Below are 6,000 nucleotides of genomic sequence, written 5' to 3'. Positions count from 1 at the left end.
AACTAATTTTATGGACCTTAAAATTAATAATTATATAAACTTTAACTAATTAACCTGAAATTTATAAAACTCAAACTAATATGTTCATGTTCTTCGTTGGTCTTAAGATTATTATTTTCTTAAAAAAAATATAAATAACATGATTAATTAATTAATATTCTACTTAGAAGAACAATGCAATACAAACACAAACCATGCTCAATGGGTAGTTTCAATTAATCAGATTTTAAGTTTGCTTTTTTAAAGTCATCAGTTTATCAGTTCTTAGTTTACCACATTATCCATTTAATTGAGAAGCCTCGGAAGATTAGTTGAGATGCAAATAAATTGGTCCGAACATCCACGATTACAGAAAAAAAATACATGAACACATGTAAGAACTAATTAAAGTAAGGTAACACATGCATATTATTCATCTACTATATATAAATAAAAAATTATATTACACCGAATAACTATATACAAAATAAATGTAATATTTTATATAATATGGCAGGATACATAATAATTTGTATCTTAACACTAAAATCTAATTGATGTAAAGTGTTAAATACAAGGCTCTTTATCAGTCAAATGATTATAAAATAGGGTGGTAGGTTACACACAGCGGGCCAATTTACTATGTGTAAGATGACGTGTTACTTAATTACAGGACGCATGATTTGGTATGTCTCTGTGTAGCTAAATAGTAAAAGCTTTAAATAATTATAAAATGGTTTGGAGGTCACACAACAACTTAGATTTACGTTTGTGTGAAGTGATGTGGTTTTTAATTTCGTAGCTTTTCTAAGATTTTCAAGTATAAGCACTGATCAAGTGGTTACTTGCTAATTAAATCACATTAATTCTACGATTTTCAAAGACAACGATGCAACAGCATGATATTGAAATACAATTTATGGTTAAATTTATGTAAATTGCAACGTCTAAATTTATAAACAAACACCCATGAACTATAAAAAATATAAAATATATAGTTTATGACGAGTAATTAAACCTCAACGTTCTCATTACCGTTAATGACAATCATATATAGGACTCCTAATTGATGCCCTATATTTTTTTTATTAATATAGTTGTTTGAAACCATCTTGTGCGATCTACTAATTTTACGAGTCCTGAAAGTAAAACCATGTAAATTTTTAGTGAACCTGAAATTTACGAGACTCGAAACCGATGATCTCTAGAAATAAATCTATAGTCTAACCAGTTGAATTAAAAATACACCCTCATGATTTAATACACTATATTATTAGTTTGAGTTCATGATAAATTTTTACAAGATGGTTAGAATCATTAAAATCGAATTCAATTCACATGATTAAATCAATTTTTGTATTAGAAAGGGTATTGGTATGAATTTTAAATGGAATTTAATTTATAAAAAATGATCAAAAGCGAAGCAAATCATATGGAGACCCTCTTTATTTGCTTAAGAAATTCAATTCACAAAATATTTGAAGTTCTATTGAGGATATTGATTTGAGTTCTAAATAGTATTTAATATTATATATAAAAAAAAAATAATTAGAAGTATAATAGACCATCCAATCCGCTAAAGAAATTCAACTCTAATTGGCATTGAAAATTATTTTTCAAAAATGTTACAATCTCTATTTCCTTCTAGAAACCCTAACGACTCACGTCTCTTCTTTCCCCCACACTCTCCTTTTCGTCTCTTCTTCTTCAACTGGACACCTTGTTCAGTTGGTAAAAAGACTCTGTAAACTAAAAAATAACATTTATTATTTGAAGAATTATGCATCTGCATCTCAGCAATATCATTGTGCAGCAAAATATACATGAGAATGGAGGCGGCAATAATATTTACTAATTACTTAGCTAGTACTTTTCTTTTACAGTATATTAACAGGTCAAATAACAGGTATAATAACAGTTGCAAGGTGAAGCAAGGATTCAACGAGGTGAATCGAATGATCTTCGGGCATGAAAAAACAGCCCAATTATCTATCAATAGAACATCGATCACCTTTTTGCCAAGGAATGGCAAGGCTTTCCTCTTCAATAATTCTCAAACAGTCATGGATGATATCACTTGACAATGGCTTCCCACTGCTTTTACATTATCGTTTAGCACATTTTTTCCACCCTATGTAAGCTTCCACCATACCATACTATATAGTGAATCCATATCTTACAAGTTTTGTCATATTTGATTTATAAATTAAGGATAAATTAGTTAATTTTGTTAATTTATTTTCACATGTATTTTAAATATATAGTATAATCAAAGTTTAATTTTGTTGTTTAGCATTTTATTTTAAACACAAAAATTTATAACTGTCAAAAAACCATTTTAATCCCAATAATTTAAGTTGTTAGGTAAGGTTCCAAAATATAATTTATATTATTCTCTAACGCACCTCTCTTAAATGAAAGTTTTGAGCTTGAAACTTGCATAGGCTCACATTACCTTATGTTTAATTTTTATCAAATAAATAAGATGATGAGATTTAAACTTGAGACTACTTTGGTTATCAAAACTATGATATCATATCAAAGAATTATTTTAACCAATAACTTTAAATTATTAGATAAATCTCAAAATATAATTTATATTATTATCTAACAATAACAAGTTATCAATTATATTAAAATCACATATGGAATTCAATCAAATTCTACATGTTGGTTTTTGTTAAAACTTGCTTGCTGATCATTTATGATTTCAACATGCATGATGAATATATGTGTGTGTATAAATATATATAGTAATCATTACACCAGTAATGATTAACTATGTATTAACACCGTGTTCATGTTTATATATATAAATTAATTAAAACATACAGTGTGAGATTGTATGGTTTATCGAAAAAACATGCGTGGCATTCGTCTGGAAGAGAACTCACTAACTTGAAGCAGTTCATGTAATTATCAGCACATGCATGTATTAATTAATTTCTATGATAGTTTCGTGTCACTTTCTAGGAAAAATGACCACAAGCCTCTCAGTTCTCATCGCTTGAGAGGTGGCTCTTTCAAGGGCACAAGAGAAGGCTTTGTTTTCACCTCAGCAAAAGACACATCACGGCGTTTCAATAACGCTCTGATTTGATTTGAGTCTTTTAATTATTTATATAATTATTATTAAAAATTTATATAATTATTAATTTTAGATTAGTTAAAGTGTAGGTAAACTAACATAACATTCCATGTTAATTAAAAAAAATAATGCCCTTATTCTTAATTTAAACGGTGATTTCAAAATTTATGCATGTTAATATTATTTTTTTATTAAATAAATAAAAATAATAAGATTTAAATTTATAGCTAATTGCCAATTGAAACTCTCTAAAACTATATTAAACCCATAAATTTAATTTACAATATTCTCTAATCTTTCATACAGGAGAGGGAGGTCATGAACGAGTGAAGGTAATTGAATTTGCCCTGTTGTTTCATACAGCTTGTCTATGTTTCTCGCCGGTAAGCAGCCGTACAATGGCTAGCTCTGCATCCAGGTCAGTGCACCCATTGAGATGTGTGTTGAAAATGGACACAAATCTTAAGAAACGGAGGAGGAGGGGAGGGTCTTTTGGGTAAAAGGGATGCCTCTCCCTTCTTAAGAAGAGGGCCCTCTACATATCATCTGCCATCATCATCAATATCTCCCTCTAGGATCCAACGGATACTTCCACTTACTACAACAACTGCTATGATGAGAAGCTCTTCCATGACATAAGGTTCCTGTCTCCTCCTCCTCCTCCTCCTTAATTCTCTCAAATATTAATGCTCTTATCTATACTTTTCCACTCGCCACCCAAGCGGAAAAAAAACGAATTAAATTTCATCTAACTGGTAAAAATGAAAGGGTTTTCTGCATTTTAGATGTGAAATCCAAATCCAAATATAAAAATATATATCTACTGTTTTTTAATTAATTATACATTAGTTTTAAAATTATATATTTGTAGATGCGCACACAGTGATGTGTATTATTGGTGCATGAAAGCTTGGCAGACGCATGGGGTTAAAATGCACATGAACAACTCAAGCTTTGGCCCTTCTTCGATAAAGATCAAGTACGCTGTTTGAAATGCTGAAAACCTATCCGTAACTCTCGTGATCTGTATTTTATTCTCATCATAATTTTAAAAGTGTTTAGTTAATCAATGTATTATATTAATCTTATACGAGTTTCATTAAAATCCTTCTTTTAAAATCTTAATTAAGAAAATACTACTGTTCATAATTTTTTTAAAATTTTATTTTTTAAAACTTCAAGTATTTTTTTTTTTATGATTCTTACCCATGTATCCTCGTATTCTTTTTAAAAAGTAAAACTAGTCATGTTCGAGATTTATAGATGTTCCTCTCAGCAAGTGCGCTTCTTAAACATTAAACTTGTGTTTTTTATGTTTACAGGGATATAACAATGTTTTAAACGTTAAACCAACACTTTATTAGTTAAAACTGCAAGTATTAAGTTGTGCTTTGTTCTGTACATAAACATGGAAAACATTGGACAGACTTTTTCTTTTTTCTTTTTTCTTTTTTCTTTTTATTTTGGTGGCGTGAGATGATAGAAAGCTCTATCTAGCCACAGGAAACTACCTTTGAATGTAAAGAAATAAAGTTCGAAATGATACCCAGAGAACATGGGTCCGGAATAGACTCCTAACCATGAATTCGTGAATAGCTTTACTGACTTTTCTTTTTCTCTTTATGGTGTTTGCGTTTGTATATATATATAGCATCAACTTTTCTCTTATAGTTCTTTGACATTTGATCACTAGAAGAATATTTAATTATAAGCTTTTAATCCAAGCCTTAATTAATTTCATGTATTTAATGCGATGAGCCCAATTAATTAAGTAAATTCTCCAAGTTTTAGTTATGGTTATTACACATTTTTATCATGGATTCGACACCTTGATTTATCCCATATGGCCTAGTAATATATGCCCATGAACCTTTTTTATTCTTTCATAGGATATATTGTTAGCATATTCTTACTGTTTTAAAAAAGAAACAAGAAGAGAAGAAGAAATTAATTCGTGTATGAATAGTTTATTTAATAGTAGTATATAACTAGTTTATTTGCTTGCACTATATTATAGGTTGGATAAAAAAAAATTAAGGTAATAAAAAATATTCAAGTTGTAAAAAACTTGTTTAATATTTTTATTAATCTTAAAATTTCCTGATCTGATTTTTTGTCATGTTTTAAAATTAAACTATGTGGAAATTGTCCAACATAAATTAATTGACTTGATTGGTTTAAAAATATCTCAGGTCACTGATAAAAAAAAATATGAGGATAAAATTAAAAAAACAAATGATAAAATTAACATTAAAAAAAAAATTGATCTAACTTTTTATGAGTTTTTTTTATATATGATTTAGTTGATTTGATTAATTTAAAAATAACTTGATGGATTATTTAAAAAATCAAATGATGAAATTAAGGAGAAAAAAATAAAAAGGTAATAAAAAATTAATTTTGTACCCAAAATACAAAAAGAATATAGTTTAATGAAAAGAAAAGGTGCTTAAAAATACCTTAATCATAAATATAAATAAAAATAAAAGCTTTAACTAACTTTTACGGAACACTTGGAAGTCGTGTCCGCTTACCGTTAATATGTATGTATGTATGTATGTATGTATGTATGTAACTACTAGATACTCATTGAGTGCAGGTAAGGCATTAATACTGCTTAAATATGTTTGTGAACAATTATTCCTTCTGGATACGGGTCTGTACGTGGTTTCTCATCACTAATTTTAGTCGCTTCTAAAACCATCATTGTATTGCTAGTATACTATACCGCGTCTTCGAATATCTTTTTAATATAAAAAATATTAAATACATTAAATTTTTTTTGACAATATTATTAAACTTAACTTACCAGTCAAATTTAAAATCTTTCTAATCAACTTTTTATCTAATTTTAAATTTCAATTAAATTATGTTAGAGCTAACATGTGAATTGATATCAATTTCACATGTTCAAAAAATAACTTGGATGATCG

The sequence above is a fragment of the Populus alba genome, chromosome 18, assembly GCF_005239225.2.
Source record: "Populus alba chromosome 18, ASM523922v2, whole genome shotgun sequence".
Lineage (NCBI taxonomy): Eukaryota > Viridiplantae > Streptophyta > Magnoliopsida > Malpighiales > Salicaceae > Populus > Populus alba.
The sequence above is the reverse complement of the archived record's forward strand: the minus strand, read 5'-3'. Positions refer to the sequence as shown.